Source organism: Bombus bifarius, unplaced genomic scaffold, assembly GCF_011952205.1.
Source record: "Bombus bifarius isolate JDL3187 unplaced genomic scaffold, Bbif_JDL3187 scf7180000009200, whole genome shotgun sequence".
In the NCBI taxonomy this organism is placed as follows: Eukaryota; Metazoa; Arthropoda; class Insecta; order Hymenoptera; family Apidae; genus Bombus; species Bombus bifarius.
In genome coordinates, this window is record NW_022884965.1 from 1,968,214 (window position 1) to 1,986,059 (window position 17,846).

At 36.6% G+C, this 17,846-nt stretch overlaps 1 protein-coding gene across 3 annotated transcripts in view; it reads right to left on the reverse strand.

The window, feature by feature from the left end:
- LOC117214510 (bifunctional heparan sulfate N-deacetylase/N-sulfotransferase) overlaps positions 1-17,846 on the reverse strand; it is a 366,996-nt gene that overhangs the window by 143,108 nt on the left and 206,042 nt on the right. The window contains exon 1 of one of the 3 annotated variants that reach the window (XM_033460674.1): positions 17,036-17,833. The exons of the other annotated variants lie outside the window; for them this stretch is intronic. The gene's annotated coding sequence lies outside the window, so the exon portion shown is untranslated. Of the gene's footprint in view, positions 1-17,035; positions 17,834-17,846 lie in introns of those variants that run through there. 3 annotated transcript variants of the gene reach the window in all.

Here is a 17,846-nt window from a genome sequence, read left to right on the forward strand (position 1 = left end):
GCAAAACAATGGAAAAGCAGAAGGTCTGTTCCATAACGTGTAATGAATCGGTTCTATTGTAAAATTTAATTACGTTTTCGATAATCGACAGCTCGAATCGATTGTCCTGGAACCAAATGTAATTTGCAAACCTAATCGCTTGTTGCGGTCCGCGAGTAAGGCATAATGCCGATTTGTCAACCACATTACCGTATTTGATAAAGTTCGTATTAACGTGTTCATTAATGCTGCTCGTCGTACTTTGATAGCTATACAATGATCGTTGTTCCTAAATCGTCGACTTAATCGTCTGTCGATGTTATCTGTATAACCCATAATAATTTTGATTCCAGAGAAGCTATGTACTGCATACGGAAAATTGTCATAAATCGATTAATAAAATTTAATAATATAATAATAAACTTAATAATAAGACGCGATTGATTATATATATATGTACATAATCGTCGGTAAATTTGTCAAAGTACGTCGTCAATGCTTATTTTTATTACTCTTGATTACTCTTTGCATCATTTTCATAGTAATTACGCTTTGAAAAATATATAAACCAATTATTGTTAACTTCTTTGTTCATGATAGTCATATTGGTCACATATTTAGAACTATCTAATAGAATATTAATCTAGAAGCTAGTTATGGAATGAAATATGTATATTACTGTATTCCTAGAAAATTTTATTTTCGCGTCTGTGTATGATAATTTTCTCACATTTCGCTGTATCATTGAAGAGAAGGATACATTACAAACGTGAAATTTCCCTTGAAATTCCAACGTAATTTGAGAAGTCGAGTTACTAGCTCATTCCCTTCCATGGACGATGGTAATTACAAGCATTTTGAACGATGCAGAATAGGAAATCAGGTGAAAATAGACGGAAAATTCGGATAACTTTCAATGGTTTCCGTGCAAATTCCCAACAGAGGAACGAGTGTGTCTAAAAATACGCGGAGAACGTGCAATTTTGGCGGAGAATCCCCGATCGAGCAACAATCCGTGGCACGCATTCGTTCCAACTGGAATCTATGATTATTTAATTCAAGAAAATCAACATCATACGATATACATACACTACACGTATCATAGTTTAAATAAACTGCACCGCATCTCAATCTTGAATTTATACTCGCATTGCTGGAGTGCGTGTGTCGTCAAGGTTTTACCCGCCAGGCATGGAAAACTTCTGTTTTTCAAATGATTTCCATGTCTGCAAGAAGAAATCACAGACAAGCTATGGAATAAACTTGTCATCTTATTAACATAATCACTTAAGTCGATGTGAAATAGCCAGGGACGTAAGATCTTTCGACACGATTCATGAGCAAAAAAAAAGCGTCACGTTATGTGGAATGGATTGAGAAATCGTTCTTGTGCTTGCGATTATATTTTAATAAGAATGAGACGATACAAGAACGGGTAGCATAATTTTTGCTAAAGTTCAGGAATCTATAGTTTATGACATAGATACCGAGGTTTTATTCTTGTTTTCCGGCAATTCCGTAGTATTATTTCCGTACTCTAATTTTTCACGACGTACAATTTTTATTTATAACACGGCTATTCTCTATAGATGATCACTGTCGTACTTCATTTTTGACTGCTGTGTATATACTCTTAGAATAAAAAATAGTAACAATATTTAGACGTAGCTATAAGATGAAAATTATATAATATAAAAATTATATAATAATATATTAAACTTATTGTTACGTTAAATAAGCGACCAACATTTTTCCCGTGCAATATAAAATTCTAACGATTTATTCCTATAACATGAAATTTTCCTAAATTCATTTGAAGAGCCAACAAGATCAAAAAGAGCTGCGAATATCACGACGAATATCTTGTTGGTGAAATTTCGTAGGCAGAAGGCGGATGAGTGGCCAGGTTAGTCAGCGAATTCTTCAATTCGACCCTCGGCGAGGGCCAACGACCCAGAGAGAGCGACGAATACAAGCTAAGAAGCAACGCATTACGCCTGCTGGCGATGGAGTTAACCCAGGGCAGGTAGTCGATGCACGCCAGGTATGCGTGTTACCCTCGTGTTCCTGTTACAGCTTCCTTTGTCGCTCTCACATAGCCACTCTCTGACCCTCTTTTCTCTCTTTTCTTCCCTTTTTTCTTTTCTTATTCCCTGGCCTCCTTACCAAACCTTTTTTCCGTGTTGCTGGAGCTGATCACCCGGCCAGGAACTCGTTCACTTCCCGATGCCACGAGCCTATCGGGCCGAATAAGCGTCTCAAAAGGGTCAAATCGAACTGGCGGGATACAACTTCGATACTTCATCGGCTGCCTTTCGAATTAAGTGTCTTTCTGTGACTCACACGCGAACGAACCTTTTGTGATCGATGGAAGGAAAACGTACGATCGAGATTACACGCTTCGTAACCTGTGCCAGTTTCGAAGAATTGAGAATCTGAAATCGTCCCTAGCATCTTTCTTCTTGAGGGCAGATCGTTAGAGAGGATTCATGGTTCGAGAGATACAGTGTGTTTCATGTTTTGGAATCAATAGAAAATTATCGAAGTCGGCACTACGGTATTTCGAAGAGATTTTGGATATTTAGAGAATATAATAAATTTAAAAATTCTTATTTTATCATTTGTATTCTTCGTCATGTTTAAACTAATTATTATTGGGTGTACTTATTTGTCGTAATACATAATATAAAAAGACATCGAAAAAAAGACGAAAATGCTGTCGAATAAATTTTTAATACATTCGTGTAATTTCTATCGTTTCATTCTTCATGTATATTTCAAGAAAATAATTTATCTCTTTTACGCGATCTCTTCTCCAATCAAATAATCTCTGTCTCTCATTCTTTTAATATCACTTTGTATCGAAATTCTATTTTATTACAAAATCTTCGATCGCTTTAGACGGCGAAAGACGATAGATTATAATTTTTGCAGAATACTGTACTGTGTCTGATATACGAGAAGATTGATCTTAACGAAACGATAAAAAAGCATTTACGTAACCATAATTCTTCAATTATGCGAGAACGACGAAAACGTGATGAGACGGTAGTCGTAGTTTCACGATGATTTTAATTCACTGACAAAGAAAAGCTAGCTGCAAATCAATTCAATGCGTATCATTATATCTCATTGTTCATAATTAACACGTTTTATGACTACTTAATTGGCGTCGCGAGTCTATTCGCTTTTTGCATACACTTTCGCGATTCCTTTTTCGATTATTCATTGCCTCGTACGATATAATTGATTAGAAGATTCAACTTTTTTAGAAGTAACAGTGAACGAAATTCATTGCGAGATTATGAATATTTTTGCAACTTTATATTTTTACGAACTTACGAGTAAAAAGGTAGGATATTTAAATATTTCATAAATGCTTGCGTATTCTTTGCATATTCATATCTGCTATTCTATACGTATAAATTTTCCATAAATGCATAAATATCCCTAGTCTGCTTTTGTTCACTGCTTTTAATCGAAAATGAGTTAATTCGTCAATTGAATGCCTTGAATACTGAAATTTCTTTAGTTGGAGAAAAATTACAAGGATGCAAGGACTAGGACAAACACAACTGAATTTTTATATTATTCATTCCTAACTCTATGACTGGGGAATCTTCCAACTATGATCCGGCCCAGTTAAGGGGACAAAATTATTACAGTCAGTGTACTATTTTTTTATTTAAAGCTTCAAAATTTTTAATAATTATTAGAAACAAATCGTTTGATATAATACAATGCATATAATGATATACTAATACTATACAATAATACAGAGGCAAACAGATAAAATACAACGTTCCAAGTATAAAAGACTACATGACTTCCAAGTCGCACTGCATTAACTTTATTTTAAGGTTAAGTATTAGAGTTTCGAAAGATTCCAGCTGCTAAACTTCTCTCCTATTTTCAGGAAACTTCCAAGACTCTGCTACCTTGTTCCCCCCCCCCCTCTACTTTCTCTCTCTTTCTCTTTCGATCTTTTTTCACTTTTTTGTTAGAGACACATTTCACGTAGACACAAAGTAGGTGGAGAACACGGGTTGAAAAATACGCTCGATGACAGAAACGTCAGGGCTCAAAGCGGAGGTCCATTAGACAAAATGCGGCAGCTGCAGAAACGGAATGGCTACTCGTGCATCTTCTTTGAGCTGGCTCTCTTTCGCTGGCACACATTAGTTAACGCGATTACATCGGCAGAGGTAATATACCGCCTCGGGATCCGCGTCAGAGATGCAAACGTACGATTCTTATTAAGCTGATTACGCTCATTAACTAATGTACGCTTTGTAACACGTCGTTGATCAAAGTCGCTAGAGAAAGAGACCCACTGTACTGGGAATATCGGGAAGAAAGATAAATCAGTGCAATGCTCCAACACCGTCAAGATCGAGTTGGCGATTGGAACCGCTGGAAACTTTCCTGTTTCCTCGTAACACCTTATGGCGAAGGATATAATTGATGGCGCAGGATATGACTCCAAAGTTTTACACGAGGAATATGGAAGTGTAAAGGTTTCAAAGTTCCAAAGGAAGAATTAGTAGCAGTGATTTATATAGTGTTAGCGAGTGTACACGTATTTTTTATTAGCGTGGTTGAAGTAGTGGAACGTATGATAAAAAGCAGTGGTGACTCGAAGGTTACGAGAAAAGTCATTAATTTCTAGCCATATTACTAACAAATGTACGCGTATTTTTATCAGGTTAATCGAAATAATGAAATGTTTGAAAAAGGACAGAGTCGTGATTCTAGGATTTCAAAAGAAGGATTAACATCGATGGTTCGTGTATTTTGAGCGAGTGTCCGCATACTTTGATTAGAATAATCGAAATATCAGTTTGTTAAGAATAGTAGATAAAGCGTGCCAGTTTGTTTCACATTTTCAATATACAAGTACAAGTTTCCTAACAGATCTGAATAAATGAAATAAATACGATGATTGTGCGCTAGTAAACTAAGAGTTTCAACAAGGATCTTATCAAGAAGCAAACAAGAATTTCGAAAGTTTCCTCATAAAATCGTAACCTAACGAGCGCCGTTCTCAGAGAACTTCTAAAAGGAACTTAATCCACGACTCAGCAAAGTTAATTAGAAAATCACTTTCGTCTAATAGAACGAGAACAAAGTGCAACTAATCTCCATTCTTCTCTGCATTTGCATAAGCTATTTTTCGCAGCGTGAAACGGATCAGTTTACAAAATAGCACGATGAACACAAAGAAGTCAATGAAGGAAATTCAGACTGGAGAAAGAGAATGAACTCGCTTAAGAAGATAGAAGCGAAGGACTCGATTACTTCTGGTGGAATCTCGTGCTCGAGGGTCAAAAGTGGCTGGCGAATTCCAAGCTGAGACGCGCGAGCAACGCTGAAAATTTGCATGTAGCGGATAAAACGACGCGTGGCAAAGATGGTCCGCCCAAAGAAAACCATTCAAACTTTTCGTATCACGCCGCCGGAAACTTTCGGGCACGAAGATGACCGTGAAAGGAAGAGCCGTCCTGCCAGGCAAGGAAAAAACAAGAAAGAAAAATGGAAGGGACCGAGGGAAAACCGAGATGAAGAAACCGAAACGAGAAGAAGAAACGAAGCTCCTCTTGAGGAAGAAGTTCGAAGAGCGTGTTACGACAGGCTGAAAGCGTCTAGTTATTGGCACACTGGGCTATGGATTCGCTGAGATAAAGAAAGACTTAAGAAGAAAGTGCACTGGTTTGTTTCTTTGTAATCTTGTGTTGAAACGCAATACTGAGTGTTTCGAAGAACGCTCGTTGTTAATAGAGAAAAAAGGGAATATTCTACTATCTAAGTACTGGTTTGAAGAACCCGAGGGATAGTCACAGTGGTTGGTTTGAAAGCAGCATATTTCTTACTAACTATGAAGTTTCTACTAGAGATATCTTAATTGACTGTTGAATTGAACTAATAATAGAACGTCTGTTACATACAATATATACATAGTTTAGGTACTATTTAGCAATGCTAATATAATAGTAATATAATTCACAATAATGTAATAATATAATGTAGAATATATTTCCGCATACTCGGTTTGGGCAGACTAGGTTATTTATATAGATATAGTTTATTATTATAGGATTAACAAAAAAAAAACAAAAAATTCGAGACCTATCAACGTTTTTATTTTATGCAATTACATATTCGTTAAGTCAAATGTTCGAGACTTTTCACAATAAAAGTAAAAATTTAATGGTGAAATTTCGCTTGATTCGTCAATGACCCAGTTAAAAGTCACAAATATTGACACAGTGCAAAAATTCGTGTCCGGTTCCAATAGACGTCGCTCAATTATTTGTCCGCGAGTCGCATTTGTTGTCGTGCGCAAGCTTTATAGCGGATAAAAAGAGCGATACTTAGATGTTGCTTCAACAGCAGACTTTTGTGCGTTGATAGTTTTTGCATTGCAAAAAAGCATTCCGAAAATGAGCGAAGAAAAGATTCATTTGCGTCGTGTCATGCTCATGAATTGCGGAAAGGAATCATTCTTTCATACACAATGACGTTGTGCTTAATTTATTGCGAAATAATTTCCGATTTCCAACTGAAGAAGTTGCAGCGAAGGTTTTTTATTGTGCGAAGAATTGATGCGCGTCTTGGTAAACGTCCTGAATGTTTTTTACATCACTTGTCACCGCTATATTCTTAGAGCGTGACATTTTCAAAATCTTTTTTTTTTTTTTACATTATAAGAATTGTCAAAATACTATCTGCTGTTGAGATAAGAATCGAATATGGCTCTTTTTATTCGCTATGTTTGCACATGCAACAAATGCGTCTTGCAGAAAAATAATTTAGCAACATCCATTGGAATCCAGCAGGAACTTTTCCGCTGATTCAATGTATATTTTAAAATTGATTTAGAAATATTAATTTTGGTTTAATACTTCTCAAAATATTCGATCTCGTTAAGTGATACGTTTTAGAACAGGGAATACATAGTTGGTAATGTAACAGGCGTCGTCCAGACGTTCTAAACTGTTAAAGGGTTAAGCAGCAATTAATCAATTTCAAACATAGCAAAGTTTTTTTATCTAACTACAAAGAAACTAAGTAACAGAAAGTGTAGCTTGACAATAAATATACTTCTCCTGTCAGCGATAAGTCGAGTGTCGAGTTAATTACTCAAGTGCAAACACACTACATGTTTTCATCTCGGCAAGAAAAAGTTAATCAATAAAATATCCAACGCATGCTTCTAAAATACATGGATTTCTGTCAACAACTTTGAACATTAATTAATCAAATTCAAACAAACAACAGTTTTTAAGCTAACTAAAAAAAGAGATCTAACATTTCTAATTTAAGAAACAGCATCTCAAAGCCAAGTAAAGTATTTACGAACACTTCATTTCAAAATCTAATCTTCTTCAAAATTTCATAATATGTTTCTATGTGATAAAGACCATAAGCTAACTAGAACTTCGGAAATGGGTTCTAAACACGGAGCAAAGCTCCGAAAACGAGATTCGCCGACAAAGACGCGGGGTGCACGCATCATGACAAAGAACATCGTTTCTGGAACTCGAAGGGGAACTCGAAACACGTCTGAGTCGATGACACGCGTGCCGTCGAATTCAAGTCCCTATGGTGAATGGGAGATAATTTGCCGCAAAGGGGCGAACCTTTCGATGGCATCGATAATGAAATTCGCTAAGTTGCCTCAACGACGAACTGAGAGACACTGACTAACAGCGATCCTGGAACGTGGTTATTAACCCTTTTACATACGAGTGTATCTTTAACTGTGTTTATCTAGCAATCAAGCATTTTAGACGAGAAATATGTGGAAGAAATCTGTACCAAAGATATTGAGTATTAGATAGATGTTCAAGGGAAAATGTTGTGTTGCGTGCAAATTTGATGCGTGTTATTTGGATAATACCTTACAATAACACATTTCCTATTTGGGAGAATATTGCATATCGAAGTTGTGAAAATGTATTTTATGGAAATTTTATTCATACCCTATCGGCTTAATAATATATTTTCTGTACAAAATGAAATAATGTAGGGGAAATACGGCGTTTCGTGCAAATTTTTCCGGAATATCTGATGGTAATAACATATTTTTCATTTGAACGAAATTACATAATGTAGAGTCCCAGGCGAAATATAATTTTAGTCACATCATTCGAAGATAATAATACATAACGATATTGTTTAGTTTCTGTATTCGTGTTTAAATTATGATATTTGGTAAGAGCAACTTTTGAAAATTATTTTTCTTCTGATCCATGTATTTCTTATCCATGAATGACAATAAAATACGTTCAGTCGTATAAAATGCGAGCTCTAGAGGAGACATGCATGTAATTAAGCACAATTGAAGCAAGACTAACAACGAGACAGCATTAAGAGCGAAGACGAAACGCAGTGAATACAGGGCAAGAAGCAAGAATATGACACGTACTTATAGTTCGTCACGCAAGTATCTTCCCACAAAGATAAATATTCACAATGAGTAAAATTTATAGCGTAACGATAGAAGCTACAAATCATTGAGAAATAAAATATACGTAGAATAATAATAAAGATAATAAAATTATTTATCACTTATGATCTAATCTACTATTTTTAATTCTATTGTATATTCTATTTTCCTTTACATACCATTTAACTTCATATTTTACTTTTTATCGGCAAAATCTTCGATAAATTCGCTGAAATAAAGGCACGATGTCATTTATTCGACGACACTTGTTCGTACAGAGTTAAGATCGAAAGAGTGAGATACTCGCGATCGATCAATCGTAACTCCCCAAGATCCACTATCGAGAGAGTTGGAGGAACTCGCGAGCGTTCGCCTGTCGTCTTTCATTGAGAACGAATGCGACCGGGACGAGGTTATCGGGGTCGAACGTAATTCACGGTGACGCTGGCACGAATATCGCATTAAGAACGCCGCCGTCTAGGCTCGCTTACTGGTCACTAGGCCAGGCGAAATAAACGCTTCTTGCTTTTCGCTTTCTCGAGTCGGGCAGTCTGACTGTTTGGGTGCGTAGGATGATTCGAAGTAATGGCTTTAATAGATCGCGTTTGATGGATTCGAGGGAAGTCAACGATCGTTTATCGTCGATAAAAGAAAGACATTCAGAGCTATATGGTTTATTCGCTCCTATTTCGGTGAACGATGTACTTGTTAGGTCAAATATTAATTATACATATATTATACAGGGTGGTTGGTAACTGGTGGTACAAGCGGAAAGGAGTGGTTCTACACGAAAAAACAAGTCGAAAATATAGAATAAACATTTTTTTTTAAATCTACAGTGAGATCTGTTATAACGAGACGTGACAAAGTGCACGCGTACCGAGCGAAAATTCAAAATCGATTTTCTCAAAAACAAAGCCTCAAACGAAAAATTTTTATTCTATATTTTCGACTTCTTTTTTCGCGTAGAATCATCCCCTTTCCGCTTGTACCACCAGTTACTAACCACCCTGTATATACTATTTTCTGCATAATGTATGCCTTGTGTTATTATATCCAGTGAAACTTATTCCACGGATTATGGTTTCAATAAAAATTTTGTCGTTATTTCTGTATTTAGAGGTAAGATGACAATAGCTATTATTTTATTCATCACACCGTTCTGAGCCGAAAAACCTTTAGACTTTCTTACATGAACCAAGGTTAAAGCAAAAGAATATCTTAAACCTATCGATTAAATCCATCGATTATATCTAGAACTATCTTCTAGTTACTATTTATTGGAACTAGCGCATCTGCATATGGATGGCGAGCGCGAACTCACGTTGTCATCTCCAACAAATTTTGTTCATTTACAAACGAAAGGACTATAATCATTTAGATTCTTAACTATCCTAAGATTAATTCTGTACTTTCAATTTCGTGCTATGATCTTTCTTAAGACATCATACATCTAGGAATATAGAAATTCTAAGATGATCGGAGAACATGGAAGAGTTAAACGACTAATAGGAACATTATAAAAGAACAGTTCAATATAGCGAAAAGTTAATTTACGTTACGATGGATTCAGAACAAGCCACATATACACAGAATCAATCATCTAATCGACTGCACCGATGAATTTTTGTATTTACAATCCAGTAGGGAAATCGCCTCACGATAAAGTAGTTTCTTTGAAACTCTTCGTTCGATTTCTATTAAGGAGATAAGTTTGTGCTCATCGTTCTAGAACAGCCATCGTATATTTGCATTTCGAAGACGTTCGAAGCTTCCCAACGTAAACGGTTTCCATTTCGAAATTGATTTCGCCGGTATTGCGGCTTCATCAGAAGCATATTGATACAGAATTTTAATTCTTCGAGTAAATAGCGATTCGAGCCCATAACTCTTTATTATTCCACCATGCTTTCCATTTAAATTCTACATTCGATGCCGACTGACTTTCTATGAACAAATACAAAGGATCATGAGACTATTCAAGCACTTATTATATGACCTTTTATGAGCCTACTGCGTGCGTTACAGAAACGTGAAATTTCATTAGCGCTTTAACGAGACCCGACTATTATCATTGCATTGATAACGTTGAAAACAACTTTGAAAATGTACATAGAAATTACAAGATACCTAGTGGAAGTATATATGTCGTACAGATACTCTTGAACCTTAAATATTCAATGGGAATATTCAATATTCAATATTTAATATTCATCCTTAACACATATTATATGTTTAAAATATGTTAAGACATTAATTTTTTTCGTAAATATCTTGTGTTGCCTCATTACAGTGCTAGTAAAATTTCAAAATGTTTTATATAGCACACAGTATACGATCATGAAGATTCTGTACGGTGAGTGTTTCATGATTCAGTGTATCCTTGGCGTCTCCAACCTCGATATATTTTCTTTTCTTGCCGACTACTGTAACAGTCTTTGCTGTTGGCTAGAATTTCAGTTTCGTCAAATTGAATCTCCGTAGCTGGACGACGTTCTGCCACGGTAAACTTCGCACACGTAGTTCGTTTTATAGGCGCATCTCTGTTCTCTTGTTTTTGTTACCTGCACTGGATAACGCGGTGCAAAAACAAGTCGAACGGTATCAATTCGAGCGCGAATTTCCGTAGCTACCAGGAAAATCCTACGAAGCGAGCGACCAGCTCTCGTTGGTTCATTAAAACGTGAAACGGTAAACAAATAAGATGTGAAATGCTTGTAAAACGATGCGAAAAAAAAATATTGGAAGATCCCCTGGATGGACGTTTTAAACGTGTCATTGGAAAAACTCGTTGTTGGTTTTTTGTGATAATGAAATATTTCCACGTTTCTAGATTTATAAACGGCTTAAAGTATCGATGAGATGATTAACAACATTATTATGTTTGAATTAAAATTTTCCGCGCCTTAAAGCAGACACGTAACATTATCGCGATATTTTAAATTCTATAAAATTGTAGAATTTCAGTAGAAGAAAAACTAGTGAAGGAAAAATTATGAAACGATTATTTATGCGTAAATTATGAAACGAAATTATGAAATGAAAAATTGAGACTAAAATACTGTATCAAGACAACGGTCAGCTCTTAGTAACGACCGTCCTTAAATTGAAAGAAAATACCCAATTTCTCCCGGAGTGTGAAATATTTTACATCGGATTGATACACATTGCTATTAATAAACTACTTTGTATGCATGAAAATAAATCGGGACAAGCTTCCTAACCGCAAGGGTGGCTATGTTACATCGTATTTTGTTTCAAACCAATCCTCTCTTTTGGGGCTGATTCGAAAGCTACTGAATCTTTGATGGGACTTCGTGTCGTTACTTGGGATACAGAAGGGAAATAGATTTAATACCATGCCTAGACGTCCCTCCCAGACTACAAACGGTGTCTTAGAGTTCCCTTCCACGCCTCACTATTAGTATTCTCTCCCTTCAACTATATCCGCTTTCCTTTCTGTCCTACCCTTCGCGGACTATCCCGCAGATGCGGAATTTTTACTACATCCCCGCAGTGTAGATCCCGAAGAGGAGGGTTCGTACGGCGTTGCATTAAAGGCGAACGCTGTTTAAAGCCGACCTAACCACCGAGAATACCCATCGAACCAACCAAGTTCTCGTATAAGGAAGTCGTCGATCGACTTTCACACCGTCACGCTTCACTTTGTTCAACTTGATCGTTTAGGATGTTCTTGTGTGTCGTTTGAATCTTATCATTTAATTCTTCAACATTTCCTAGATGGGTATTTCGTTTACCGGAGATCAGAAGGATACAATAGTATGGGCTGTAATTTACTCAAATTTGAAAAAAGATAGATTAAACATAATCCTTAGAGTGGAATACCAAGAGGAATATGGTAAGTTCATTATAGTTGATTTTCTGATTTTTGTATTTTATTCGATGACTAAGAGAAAGTATCGCAATACAATGAAGTTGAAATGGGAAATAAAACTTTTTGAAATGAGTGACTTACGAAGGTTTATAGAAATTTAATGGTATAATTGATCGTGTGATGAATCAATATTTTTGGAACATTCGAAAGGCTGGCGGAGAATTGCTTTTAATCTCAAAATGAAATAAAATTACAATTTTGATAATGTGCGAGTGTATTGACAGGACAAATCATTTAAAATCTCAAATTTGGGAATTGTTTCAGGATAACTGAAAAGCCTGACTTCTCACATTTTTCATAAGTGATCTGTTTTACGATATGAACGTTTGATGATGCATCTAAGACTGTCTAAGTCAATATAATAAAAAACCTATTACAATGCTACAAGTTTATTCAGTGTACATATGAACTCTGCTCGAGAAGAAAGAACGATTATCAAATAAATTGTTAGTATAAGAGACAGTACAAGAAAAAACACGGTTTCAAATCAAAAGAATAGCATCTTGCCTGTCTGAACCATGAAGCCTCGCATTACCCAGATAAGAAACGCCAGTAAAAGAGAACAGTGCTCGAAAACTAGAGTCCTTGAAGCTTTTACGACTCCGTTCTCAGTGAAACTATCGAGAATTTCAGTCGGCGCTAGAGACCTTCCCTTCTCGCAGTTAGATCAACAGCTAAGAGCCGTGTAACTTAAACAAACGACACCTGAAAACACACTTCGGCATTGTCGTGTGTCTCGACGAGGCAGCACACAGCGACCAGCTACGACTAGCGTAACAAAAATCGACTAGCAACCTGAGCGTAAACTTCGACACGCTCCTCAGACACACTCGAGCTAACAAAAGGCCAAAGAAGCTTCCACGAACATCTCGTCGATTTTTCCACGATTTTTCCTTCCATAATAGAAGATCGCCACTCGCGCACATATTCTACGTCTACATACTCTCTCCGTCTGTCTGTCTGTCTGTCTGTCTGTCTGTCTCTCTCTCTCTCTCTCTCTCTCTCTCTCTGGAGTTTTCTACGTTGGCTTCTTCTGATGCATCTTTCATAGCCAAAGACTTAGCGTGTGTCCCGCATTAAAGCGTCGTGCGCCTAATTTCGCATTCAGATTGTCATTTTCGCGTTGCAACGCAGCGTCTCGCGACACTCGTAAATGGAACCTATTACGGGTCTCAGCAACGAATGCAACAAAACTCTTTAATCTTGACGTTCAAAGGCCCCTCCTCATCCTACTTTTCTATGCAAAATACGAAACAGCCACCGTACAACCGTTTCCCGTTTAATGAACGGACATCTCGGTCAGCAACAAAAACAAAAGAAGAAAAGAAGAAAGAGAAGAAAACACCTGGCTTTAAAAACGTAGCAACAATCTAGAGAACGAGAGAAAGAGAGGCCAGGCAGAGGGTCTAATAACGAAATTAATATCCGTGTTTCCAACGGATAATGGCTCGAGTATCGCGTTATTACGTTCAATTGAACCGTGTTACGTGGAACATCGCTCCGGTATACTTTTCCTTTTTTTTTCCTCTTCGTTTTTTAAGAAGCTCGTCCTTTAATGGGTCTACGATGTTCGAACACGAGAGATCGGTCGGAGATTTAATAACTACAGCTCATCCGATGCACCGTTATAATACGTAATTTAGTTCTTTATGTAAAGATAACGAGCAAAGAGATAACGAGATTATACTGTTTTGGTTTGAAAGTAAAAATCGCACCTTACACAGAAGTTAAAGGACAGGTTATCCAGGACATTTTTCTTGTCTCTGGAATGGTATTCTTAGTTTCAAGAAAGGGAAGAGGACGGTTACCACAATACGTGGAAATAGGTTTTCGTATTCCCTGGGCGATAAAAGAAACAGGTGAATTCGATTTTCCATAAAACTTTAAATTTCCATGTCACACGGCTTTCTTTCCTCGGAATGCTTGGAATGTTTGAAAACGTTTTTAGTCTTTCATTGCCTAGGCGTATAACAAGTGGGCGGTAAAACGAACCGGTAGTTTCAGGATTTAATGTGTGCAAGTTTCTTTAATGACTAGGAAACGCGAGTTGTGCCTGCTCGAATTCAGGAAGTATTTAAGGAGCCATCAAACACGAAATTCGCACATAGAAATTAGGGTGAAAGTGGGAATCTCGAATTTTATTAACAAGAAACATAAGGTTCAAAAGTTTCATCACGAATTGAAAAAAAAATTAACGATGACCAGGAAGTTATCGATTACTTTGATAAGTGATTCTTTCTGAAACTTTTTTTTTATTATTGCAATGGAATTTATATAGGTATTTTAATGCACTGAAAAGATATGGTCCAACGTGAAAGAGAATGATAATTATTCACAGATAAACTGATGGGTTGAACGAACACACATATATAATATCATCTACTCTTTATATCGCTAGGTATTTTTAATAGATGATCACTGCTGTATAATCATATCTTTGCTTCAATAAATCTTCAATTTCATAAGCTCTGCAAAAGTTATCGCGAAATGCCTTTTACTACGAATAACAAATTTCATTATTTGAATATGAAACACTTCGATTTTAAATTTCGTTATAGCTATCATGATTCCATTTCTCTCGGAACGTTTGTTTCAATTTTCCACATAATAATTGAACGCCATATACACTATATACGGCATAACATATACCAAACATATAATTGAAATAGTTAAACGAAATTTCAATCTGAATATGAACAAAAAATGTTACTTATTCGTCTATAAGAGTTTTATATTTCATATCTCCGTGTTTCAACAACATGTAGGAATTCTACGAGCACGAGAACTACGTGTAACTTCGTAATTCGACCGATAGGTTCTATCTAGAAGAAGGCAACGATAATCACGTGACCATACGACACATGCGTGGCATTATCAGTTTCTTCACAGACGTATTTTTCTGCGAACAGTCGAATATGTATTACACATTATCTGTACGTAATTTTAAAGAGACAGTGCATCGAGATGCAATTACTTTTCATGCTAGTTCCGCCATCACGTGACATCATCTCCAAGTAAACGATTGTATATACCAAGCACGTAATGTGATCATGTAATGTACAAGTGTCTCATTACGGTCTTCAAGGTTTCCCTATTCTAATTAGAAAGGAACAAACTCCATATATGGAGTTATTTTTCATTTGCGAAAAAATTATACTAAGTTTAAAACCTTCAAATATTAAATATAACATATATATACATCTGGTGAATAGTATTAGTGTAATTTTTGCTAATCTTCTCTAAGTCGTCTTTCATTTTTGCGATAGACAAATAATTTACGATTAGATACATTTCATAGAAAGACACTTTTGATAGGATTAAAATTATTGTTATCAGTTAGAGCGCTCTCCTATAAAGAAAGTTTCCTGTTGAAAATAACCGTAATTTTACGTAATAGAAACGCAAAATAACAGCTCAGAACTATATGTACCATTTAATTAACCGAAGCTGAATGTACTACGTTCACTAATTCAGATATTTTGAAAATGGATTAACATTTTTCCGTAATTAAAGTAAATGTGTCTTAACTAGATTTTCCGGTAGCACATTTTGTTATACTACGGTTAAATGTAACATATGTATGTCAAAATGTACCTCTAGAACGAGAATCATATAATATGGAAATATATTTTTTGAATATAATAATATCATCTCATTTGGAATAAAAATTTTGATTTAAAAATCCAATTAAAACATTTTGTACTGTACATAAAATATCGTAAGATATTACGTATTTTCTACAGGATTATCTAAACCTTTCAGAAATCAGACTGACTAACCCTACCTTTTGCAAATTTCTCAATCTCCATAAGCTATTTATTGCAAAAAATTCAAAGGAAATTATTAAAAAATTGTAAGATTTGACATATTTTTCTTTACTTCCCAACTTATAAAGTTAATCAATATTAATTCTGGCCAGCTCGATATTTTGTCTTTCGATTCTTCTCACTTTGAACAAGTAGAAGATAGTCGCTTATGTTACAAATCAACATCATCAACTGTTAAAATTTTTCCATCAAAATGTTTTAATCTTAAGCGATGATATTCGTTCTAACACATTATATAGTGAATGGATAGAAAACACTTTCTCAAATCATTTTATCGAAACGCGCAAAAATCAAAATGCAACTATTCTGTTTGCACGTAGCATTGCTTAAACAACTCAATCGATACACCATTTGCGATAACAGTAGCGAATATATTAATCTAATATATAGCTAACGAAGATACTGAAACGCACACACGTATTATATAATCAAGCGTCGCAAATAGCTTATTGTGTATGAACCACTTGAAACAAAACGTCGAATGGCAACCGCGAAGAGTTAAGCCCGGGAATATTCAAACGATCGCGGGGACTAGCTACCAACTGCTCGATACTATACGCATTCATAATTCCAGGAATAAATTTCAGTGAGGAAAGCGGGACGAAATTGCGTCAGACAGATAACAACGGAGCGCGATATGTAGGCATTTAAAAGGACCGCGCTTGTTTACACTCTGGCCGAGCCGACGTACACACATGGCTCTCGTCTCTTTTTGCCAGGCGAGAATTACGCCGACGGCCAGACGCTTCATGTAGAGACATCTCTACATGAGTTTCGTTCAGTCATGCGACAACACGGAAATTTCCTATTGATACAGTTATTTTGATTTTTTGCTCTCGTTAGTTAACAGGGATAGAAGATAAACAATAGATCATTTCAATATACCAGTGAAGAAAAACAGTCGATTCCAAGAAGCGAGCGGCTGAGTTGATACTTCAAACCAAACACACGAACACGTAACCTTCAACGAAACAGCTTTCTAAGAAATGTTTCCCTCGTTGTTGGGACAAGATTCGTTGCTGGATGGTCAAGTCCTTTTTCCTATAAGCCGCCCACTGATCTTTCTTTTCTTCCCAGATTCACTATCTTTCCTCTTCTCTCTTTACCTGTTTCTTTCACATGTTCACACGGAAGAACGTCACCAAAATGTTCACGCCAGGGCGCATAGTAGTTTTCCGCTCCCTTCTGTTCTTTCCACGCGTCCCGTCCTCGTTCCGTTGCAAGACGCACGAGCACACACGGCTGTCACGCGACGCACTTTAGGCGCGATCACGACGAGAATCACGGTATATAATACGCGCACGATCAACAACACAACTAAGCAAGTTCGTCTCGATATTATTACAAGCTTAGAGTATAAACGATACGAAAAGAGATGAGATTCTGCGTCACCGCGGCCACGAAACGAACAGAGTTACGTCTCGGCTCATCTTTGTCTTTGGAGGTTAGGTTCGAGTATCTGGCGTCTCTTTCGCTCGCTCGGAAATGCACGCGTATACAGACACTTGGCCTCGCGATTAGTTTCAAATGGTTCTGACGACGACACTCAGACAGCATGCACCACCGCGACGCGAGAACACGACCGACTGCGCTCGTCCCTAGCTCGGTAGAACCGGCGAAAAACTACGAGAAAATCCAGCCATGCTGACTGCGCGACCGGCGTCAGACTGCCGCGAGGACAGAGCGGGGATTCAGT